This window comes from Capsicum annuum, chromosome 8 (genome assembly GCF_002878395.1).
Source record: "Capsicum annuum cultivar UCD-10X-F1 chromosome 8, UCD10Xv1.1, whole genome shotgun sequence".
Classification (NCBI taxonomy): domain Eukaryota; kingdom Viridiplantae; phylum Streptophyta; class Magnoliopsida; order Solanales; family Solanaceae; genus Capsicum; species Capsicum annuum.
In genome coordinates, this window is record NC_061118.1 from 87404324 (window position 1) to 87414208 (window position 9885).

At 36.2% G+C, this 9885-nt stretch overlaps 1 non-coding gene across 1 annotated transcript; it reads right to left on the bottom strand.

The window, feature by feature from the left end:
• Positions 1-1206: 1206 nt before the first annotated feature.
• LOC124886861 lies at positions 1207-1313 on the bottom strand. Its single transcript, XR_007044266.1, has one exon. It is a non-coding gene; the product is annotated as a small nucleolar RNA R71 (small nucleolar RNA).
• Between the last annotated feature and the right edge of the window lie 8572 nt (positions 1314-9885).

Below are 9885 nucleotides of genomic sequence, written 5' to 3' on the forward strand. Positions count from 1 at the left end.
TTATGGTTTGGTTATATAGATATATGATCTAGCATGCCCATTTGTGAAATAAAAAAGAAAATTCCATTTTTCTCCACCCCACTCCATGTATGAATAAAGTGCGTATATCAGTATTTCTTAACTCAGTTGGTAACTAGTTAGTGGTTGACATGGAATTTTAGTTTTTGAAACATGAGAAAAAAAAGTTGGTTCAAAAAGGGATATCGATGGGAAAATCCCTTAGAAGCATTGTTTCTTCTTTGAGGTTCACTAGGAAGTCGCGTTCAGAGCATGCTGGTCCGTACCTTATCCCTTCGAGCTTTTGTGATTCTTTTTATCCATTGACTTTTCCGAATGACATTTATTTTAGTAGTGGATATTGTAATGACTGATCTTAGGCATATTTTTATGTCCAAGCACCAATATTCACCCATCATAAGCCTAGTACTATGAGCTAAAATATGTATTTTTACTGTGTTGGGTGTGAAATTGCATAATTTGAGCTAATGGATATGATTAGTAATGCAGGATGGATTGTTGATTAAGTTTGGATTAATTGAATGCATGATGAGAAGCAAGTGGTGATTTATACTGGAGATTGATTATATGGAGTATAGGGGACACTAGCAATAAGTTTGAAAGCTTGTTAGGAAGGATGGAGAAAGGATAGGAACAACCAGCTAAGGAGCACATTATCGAATTCAGCAAGTTCAAATTCATCAAAGAGCTCATTATCTAATTCAGCAAGTTCAAATGGCAAAACAAATAGATCCTACGCTTGTTGATCCAATTGATCTAGTTGATCCAACTGCCGGACGTGTTCCAGAACCGGTGATTCCAGTTGCCCCTACTCAAGCAGCTGCTAGTCCTGTTTGTTAGATGGTAATCCCACTCATGAACCATGCTACTAATAGCATCTGCAAGCTAAATCTTGGTGGTCGATTTGAAGTAAAGCAAAATATGGTTCACTTGTTTAATTTGGCTGGGCAATTTTCTAGATTTTCACATGAAGACCCACAGAAGCACATACAGACCTTCTTGGAAATCAGTGATACTTACATTCCAACAGAAGTAAATACTAGCTATGTCAGACTAACTCTCTTCCCCTTTTCTTTAATCAGGGAATCAAAGAGGTGGTTACATGCTGAACCACCGCTCTCCATTACTTATTGGTAATATCTAGCCTAGAAGTTCATTATTTGATTCTTTCCATAAGGGAAGACTGCATGTTTGAGAAGCAAAATTTTGAGTTTCAAGCATAAAGAAGGAAAAAATCTCTACCAAACTTGGGAGAGATACAAAGGTGTGCTCAGAAATCGCCCTCACTATCATCAGTCTAATGATGTTCTTGTTCATACTTTTATTGAGGGGTTGGAGAAAACTACCAAGACTCTCTTGGATTCAGCATCTGGGGGGAAAGCTCTTGAAAAAACATATGATTAATTAAATACACTACTGAATCAGAATTCACAAGGGAACTCTAAATGGCATGGTGACTCGATAAGTGCTCCTAAGAAGGTTACAAGTGTATTGGAAGTAGATTAGTTCACTGTGTTATTAGCTTAACTTGCTACACTACAAAATCAGATAACTAATCAGTTCAGCAGCATGAAGTTAGGGGTTGCGCAGCCCGCAGCAACAACAAATGCAGTTCAATAGGCAAACATATATGTGATATTTATGGTAGTAGTGAGCATGCAGCAGATTCATGTTTGGTTAATCCAGATTTTGTTAATTATATAGGGAATGCTAATCGTCTGGGACAATAGAACTTTGGTAACACCTATAATTCAAACTGGAGGAACCATCCTAATTTATCATGGCGTGGAAATCAAGTAAAGAACAATAATCACTATAAGGGGCTGGTACAATAAAATCAACAACAAATTTAAATTAATCAGGCGACAACTCAAACGAGTAACATAGGGGAGATGATAAAGCAACATCTAGCTTCTCATGTATAATTAGAAGCAAACATCAAGATTCAACAGTTGATTATAAAGAATTTGGAGCTGTAAATTGGTCGAATTGTGGGAGCACCAAACACTAGGCCTTAGGGAGGTCTACCTAGTGATACTGAGGCAAATCCAAAATAAGTAATACAGTCAATAGTATGAGAGGTTTGCAACTAAAGGAGAAAGAACTAGCGCATGTAAGTCCCACAGCTACTGATGATGATACAAAAAGGAATGAGGAGAAAGTAGTAGAAGAAAAAGCGACAAGTAATAAAACACAAGTAAAGAATAAGACTCTACCTTTACCCTTCTCTTGAAAGCTTAGGAAGCACTAAGAGGAGACCAGTTATAAATAGTTTTTGGAAATTTTAATACAGGTTCATGTCAATCTCCCTCTTATTGATATTTTGCAGAGTGTTCCAAAGTATGCAAAGTATGTGAAACATATAGTGAAAAGCAAGAATAGTTTGATAGAGTATGCTTCAGTAGAACTCACTGAGGAGTGTACATATAAGCTTTAGAACAAATTTCCCACGAAGCTTAAAGATTCAAGTAGTTTTACTTTGTAAATCACCATCGGCCAAGCCATCAGTGCTCGGGGGTTATGTGACTTAGGGGCAGCATCCATCATATGCCCATATCTTAGTATCAGAAAGATGGGTCTTTGGAGTCCCAAACCCACTACCATTATTTTGTAGTTAGTTGATATCTTGCTAGTCCTGACAGAATTATTGAAGATGTATTGGTGCAAGTGGGTTCACTATTTTCCCAGTAGACTTTGTTATTCTTGATTTTTATGCTAACCAAAGCATTCTATTTTTTTGGTTATCCATTCTTATTAACGGGGCAATCACGTATTAATGTAGCTTCAAAGAAGATAACTATAAAAGCACATGACAAGGTAGAGGTTTTCTATTTGTACAAGGCAATGAAGTTACCTTCCATATATGAAGAATTTTCTTTTATATCAGTTATAGACCTTGAGTTTGAGCTCCATCTCTTATTGCTAGATGACCCACTAGAGCAAGCTTTGATGGGACATGATCTCAATGGTGATGTTGAGGAACTTGAATTGGTTCAAGTCATGGATTTAGTAGTAATTAATATGAGAGTGGTCACTTTTGAGCCGCTAAATAAATCGATTGGACTATATCCCAAGACATCTATTGATGAAGCACTAAAACTAGAACTTACGACTCTTCCTCCTTATTTAAAATATGTCTTCCTTGGTCATAATGATACCTTGCCTATAATTTTGTCTGTAGGTTTGTCTGATGTACAGGTGAGACAAGCATTGGCAGTTTTGTAAAGATGAAAGAAGGCAATTGGATGGCAGATTTTTGACATCACAGGGCTCAATCCAGCTTTTTGTATGCATAATATATATATATATATATGTAATAGGTCTATAAAGCTCGTGTACAGAAAATATGAAGATTGAATCCTATAATGAAGAATGTTGTACGTAAAGAAGTCATTAAGTAGCTTGATGTTGGGATTGTCTATCCCATATCCGACAGCAAATGGGTCAACCCTGTGGACTACATCCCAAAGAAAAATAGAATGATTGTAGTGTTCAACGAAGCTAATTAGTTGATTCCCACTCGCATGGTGACTGGTTGGAGGATTTGCATTAATTATTGAAAGCTGAATCAAGCCACCAGAAAGGATTATCATCCTATACCGTTCATTAATCAATTGCTAGATAGGTTGGTGGGGTAGGAATACTATTGCTTTTTGGATGGATACTCTGGGTATCATCATATCACAATAGTGCTAGAAGATCAATAAATAACCATCTTTACCTATCCATATGGAACATATGCATTCATACGGATGCCTTTTGGCCTTTGCAATGCACCTGCAACATTCCAAAGATGCATTATGGCAATTTTATATGACATGGTAGAAGAATTTGTTGAGCTATTTATGGATTACTTCTCTGTTTATGGTAACTTATTTGATGTGTGCTTGCAGAATTTAGATCGAGTCCTAGCTTGTTGTAAAGAGAAAAACCTTGTACTATACTTGGAAAAATGCCATTTTTGGTAAAGAAATGAATAGTCCTTAGTCATAAGGTGTTATTTAGAGGACTCGAAGTAGATAGAGCCAAAGTTGAAGTCATTGAAAAGTTACCATATCCTATAGCAGTGAAGAAAGTGAGACAGTTTCTTAGGCATGTGGGATTTTATAGGAGATTCATCAAAGAATTTTTGAATAAATTCATATCATACTTGCTGGGAACCAAGGTAATTGTTCACTCAGACCATGTTGCCATTAGGTACTTGTTCGGTAAAAAAGATGCAAATCCATGGTTGATCAGATGGATTCTATTGCTCTAAGAATTTAATCTTGAAGTGCTTGAGAGAAAAGGAGCTAAAAATCAAGTAGCGGATCATCTATCAATGCTTGAGAATCATGATCACATTGTTTATGACACACTTGGCATACGGGAAGAGTTTCCAAATATGAAATTATTGGCTCTTGAGATGTGTGAGATTTATTGGTATACAGACATTCTATATTTATTAGAGTGTGGGTTTTACCCTCTCGAAGTAACTAGCCAACAGAAGAAGAAACTATTACATGATTCTTATGCATACATATGGGATGAGCCCTATATTTTCAAATAGGATGCTGATGGGATTATGCACAGATGTATTTCTGAAGTATAATTAAATAATTGCTACAAAAGTGCCATTCATCTCCTTATGAAGGACATCATGAGGGTGAACAAACACTAGAAAGGTGCTACAATCAGGTTTATTTTTGCCAACATTGTTCAAAGATACAGTTGCCTTTGTAAAAGAGTGTGATCAATGTCAGCAATTAGGTACAGTATCAAGACACCATGAGATACCCCTAAACAACTTTTTGAGGTTGAGGTATTCGATGTTTGGGGGATAGATTTTATGGGATCATTTCCACCATCTTATGGAAATTTACATATCTTAGTGGCAGTCGATAACATATCTAAGTTGGTAGAAGGTTTTTCCTTTACCACGAATGATGCGAGAGTGGTTTTGATGTTTGTGAAAAAGCATATCTTCTCTCATTTTAGCACACCCAGAGCTATTATCAATAATGCAGGTATATATTTTTCAACACTTGGTTTGAATAATTTCTTTGCTAAATATGGTGTTAGTCATAAGGTGGCCACTATGTATCACCCGCAAACCAATGTCAAACTAGAGGTCTCTAGTTAAGAAATCAAGTAGATATTGCAGAAGATGGTTAATGGACAACATAAGGATTGGTCAAAAAAGCTAGATGACGTACTGTGGTCCTATAAGACATCCTATTAGATGCCCATTGGAACCTCTATGTATCACTTAATATATGGTACAACATGCCACTTGCCCATGGAAATATTGCATCAAGCTTTTTGGGTAGTTAAGAAATTGAATCTCGATATAAAGGCTACTGGTGAGAAGTGATTTCACAAACTGAATGAACTCGATGAGTTTCATCTTCATGATTCTAGGAATGCTAAATTGTACAAATAAAATACCAAGCAATGGCATGATAAGCAAATCCTAAATTAATCTTTGGAACTGGGACAATTTGTTTTGCAATTCAATTCAAGATTAAAGTTATTTGTAGGTAAGCTAAGGTCCAAGTGGTCTTGTCCATTTGAAGTAGTGAGAATGACAAATCATGGAGCGGTTGAGCTATGGAACATGGATAAGACTATAAAATTCATAGTGAATAGATAAAGAGTGAAGAACTATTAGGATTATCAAGGTGATTAGCATAATACGTCTATCACCTTTACAGATGAATGAAGATTGAGTTGGGTCATGCCACGATGTTAATTAAGGTGTTGCACAGGAGGAAACCACAAATATAATGTAATAGTGTAGTTTATTTTCTTATTTAATAAAAGGAAAAAAGAACAAAAAAGAAAAAAGAAAAAAATGCAAAAAGAAGGGTCATGCCACGACCAAAACATAGGTGTTGCATGGGGGGAAACCAACTATTCCTTACGTAATGTTGTTGTTTTTGTTGAGTATGCAGGAATGAGAAACTTTGTATCATGAGGGAAATAAGAAGTAAGTGAAACATCGTGAAAGGGAAACTGTCGGGTAAGTAAAATATGCACTAAGGAGAGGTACAGGGAGAAAAAGAAAAAGAGGAACAAATTATTCCCCCAAACTGCCAAAATTCATGTTAAACAAGAGAAATTCTAGTAGCATCACATGATTATCCCTCGATGCACAGCTTAGAGTGGGGAGATGGAGCCTGTAGCACATGGCTTAGATCGGCGTGCTAGGTCCCGCGATACGCGCCCTAGATGGCGGTAAAGAGCCCGCACCGCCTACTATGTCCTGACCTTTGTAAAAATTTAAAATTTTTAGTACCCCTACTCCTCAATCCCTTTGAATAACCTCTTATTTTCAAAATCCTATTCTTTTATTTACCGTAGCCAGTGCCGCCCTTAAATCCTAATATCTAAATCCTCTTCTCTCAATTTTGCTCTCTTTACTTAAGCAAAGAGGAGTGTATTCTTCATCTTCTTTCAGATCATTGAGGTAAGCACACTACTTTAAATTCCTTTACTTATTTGGATTGTATCAAATTATGAAATGTTAGCCATACTTGCAGTTTATAGTTGATTTATACCATGGAGATATGATGTTTTACTACATGAATTATGAGAATATTTTTAGTTAGTGCTTATTCATTTATTTAAGAAACTGCTAGTTCATGACTTTTTGTGGCATATTACGTGTATAAGTTATTCGTAAGAAGGTAAATTATTCAATAACCTGTAGGTGGAGTAGTTAGACCTTAATTAGTTTATGAGATGTGTTTTGATGACGAGGGAAGTCTAAGTACCTCGCATTGGTCCCGTTGCACTACCATATTATCAATTAAGTGTGAGATGGTTTCCCAAATCTCCCCACACTTAGTGCTTGTTATGATGTTTAGATAAGAGTGCCATTGGATGAATAGTATGTGAAATCATGCATGTCTTTGTGAAAATGTGTTGTCGTAAGGTAATGTGTGAGTACATGTTGGTGAAATTCTCGTACAATATAAAATTATATACATTTCAAGGTGTGTTTCATGAAGTGAGGATTACTATATGAATTATATATTAAAATAAAGATGAGTTTAATTTGTTATGATATATGGGATAGTGTGCTCTGCAGATTGATAATTGAGAGAAAGTCTGAGTACCTCAATTTTTCTACCCAAAAACTTGTATTAGAAACTAAGTATGGGGTGTCTTAACAACTCTCTAAACACTTAATGTTTGCTAGTTCAACATACTCACCCTATTTGATGTGGTTGTTGTATTTTTTGTTTAATAGTTGATATGTCTGGTCGACAACAAAAGGATAAGGCCATAGAGGGACCTTCTTAGCCAGCAAGGAAAAGGAATAGACAAAGCAGTAATGATTCTCACCCTCCACTTCTCCTATATAGTCAAGCAAAGGGGTATGGCACTAGATGGGTCATGGAGGCTGGATGTAGATGGCATGCAAGGAATGATAATTCTAAGTATACGGCCGATCAATTCATTCACAAGGAGAATCTGTTGAGAGAGTTTCCCAGCATTGTGCGCCAAATAGAAGAATTACACATGGACTTCTTGTTTACACAGCCTCATGAGTGCAACTTGAGCCCTTTTAGGGAATTTTATTCAAACTAGGACCCATGGGATAGGGACTCAGAAGTTAAGATACGAGGACAGGTTGTCACTTTTAATATGCATTGATTGAATGCTCTTCTCGGTACACCTGAAGTTGATGTTGAGCCCCTGAAGCTGATGAATATCAAACCACCTTATACCGACATCCGTCATTTGTTGTGCAGCAACCACTCGATAGCAAGATCAAACCTCCATAGAGAAATAGGCATTCACCTCATATTACCCTACAGTCCCCAAATTTGGGCAAAGATTATCTACACTTGTCTCCTACGGGCGACTCACGTAACTGAGGTGACACGTTATAAGGTATGTCTTATTTATTCCTTAATGTGTGATGATGTTGATATGAATCTAGGTGTTATGATTTTCTCGGCTATGGAAAAGATGTATCCATCAGGAGTAAAGGTATGGATTTTGAGGCTCACTAACTAGATTCATTTGAGATCAGGGTGTTGAGGAGGAGGACCTGTCTATAGGCTACCTGTGGACACTCTCCCTATTGATGTATCCCATAATTAAGAGAGTGTATCTTATGGTTATGCATTGACTATGCCCGAGCATTAGGCTCAGAATTATGAGATCACTGCCCAGATTATGGGCTGCAGATGCTTCAATTATGGATTAGTTGGCATTAAGATACACAGCAGGAGATTAGAGCGGTAAAGTTGGACTATTGTCTTGGTCATCATATGAAGACCATGATGTGGATAGGTCCTGATTTTTTGGAACCTATTAATGATGATGTGCCTACTAACCAGGAGTGTCGACTGCGTGATTCAGATTTAGAGTCAGATGAGGCAGGGGTAGAGGCAAATAAAGATGAACCTGGCTTGGGAGTTGAGGCTTATGGTCCTGACTCTTATGATGACATGGATGAGATATGAATAGGGAGTTGCTCCCCATCCCATACTTGTTTTACTTTGCAAGCAGTAGGACAGTGCTTCATTTAAAGTTTGGGGTGGTGTAATCTGAATCTCATTCTTTGCACCTTTATTTTATTTGTGTTGGATATTTTTTTATTTTTTTGTTCATTCATTCTATCTATTTAGAACTACATAGTCTGTAATAGTTAGTATTGATGAAATTTTCTTAGTAATAATTTGATTTTTAATTGTGTTGTTGAGTAGTTACTTTTGTGTAAGGAGTAAATTGATTGTTTTTGTAATCAAGCAAAATTCCAAATAAATAGTTATAGTTAGGTGCCCTCCCCTATGATGGATGGATGATGACCGTCTAAAGGGGTGTTAGTCGTATGAAATCTAAAAGTGATAAGAACCTAATCAAAACCTTAAGGAGAAATGCTTTATGTTGGGCCATGTGGTTACTTAAATTAAAACATCTTTATGTTGAAACAGAAGCATATCATAATTTAAAAAGGGAGCTAATATAGACACTTAATATCAACAGGTAAAATTTTTGGTTTGTCGGCTTAAAGTTAAAATTTGACAAGTGCTAGATCTAAAGCATGGGGATCCGACTTGAATCTAGCATGCACCACAGGTAAGTAGTAGAACTTTGAATAAGGATGATGGTGAAACTAAAGCCCTTAAGAAATTGCTATTATGATAAGAATTTCAATTAAGCAGTGGTAGAGAGTATGAAATAATGATAACAAAGAGAAGAGAAAAATGTTAAAAGAAGAAAAGAAAAAAAGATTTGAGGACACTACCACCATAGTTTGTATAAGTTTAAAAAATAGAGCTAAAGCAAGAGAAGGAGGAAGGATGTGAGGAAATAATGCGGTGTTAATATAATGATTCAACTTTTCAAGTAATGTACTAAAGGAATTAGGGAGATTAGTCACTATTTACCCAAATATTTCCTACCTGTCCCTTAGCTTATATTACATTCTTGAAAGACCTAGTTGATCCTTTATCCCAATATCTGACTATTAGTGGAGTAGTAAACTAAGGGAAAGCTTATGGTTCATTGTCTATCGTGTATGAATTCTTTTTTAAGAGGTAGAGATTTTTTTTCTTCTGATATTCTCATTCTGTTATGCATTGTAAAATTGAGAGCGAATGTGTGAAACTTTTTTATAGTGAGGATTTATGTGGATGATAGTTAGGTGACGTTTGAATGTTCTTAATTGAACAACTTTGTTGAGTTTGCCAACAGACTGGAAGTTACCTTTTTATGTAAGGATGTTTATAAAGAGTATCCCAAGTTTTAAAAGAGAATTGACATGTCTTCAGCTAAGAAGAGTCTTTGTTTTGTCTATGAGTGCCCGACACGAGTATTTCACCTAGGTTGTGATGATTAAGTTTAATTAAATATAGTGTTATTTGAAGT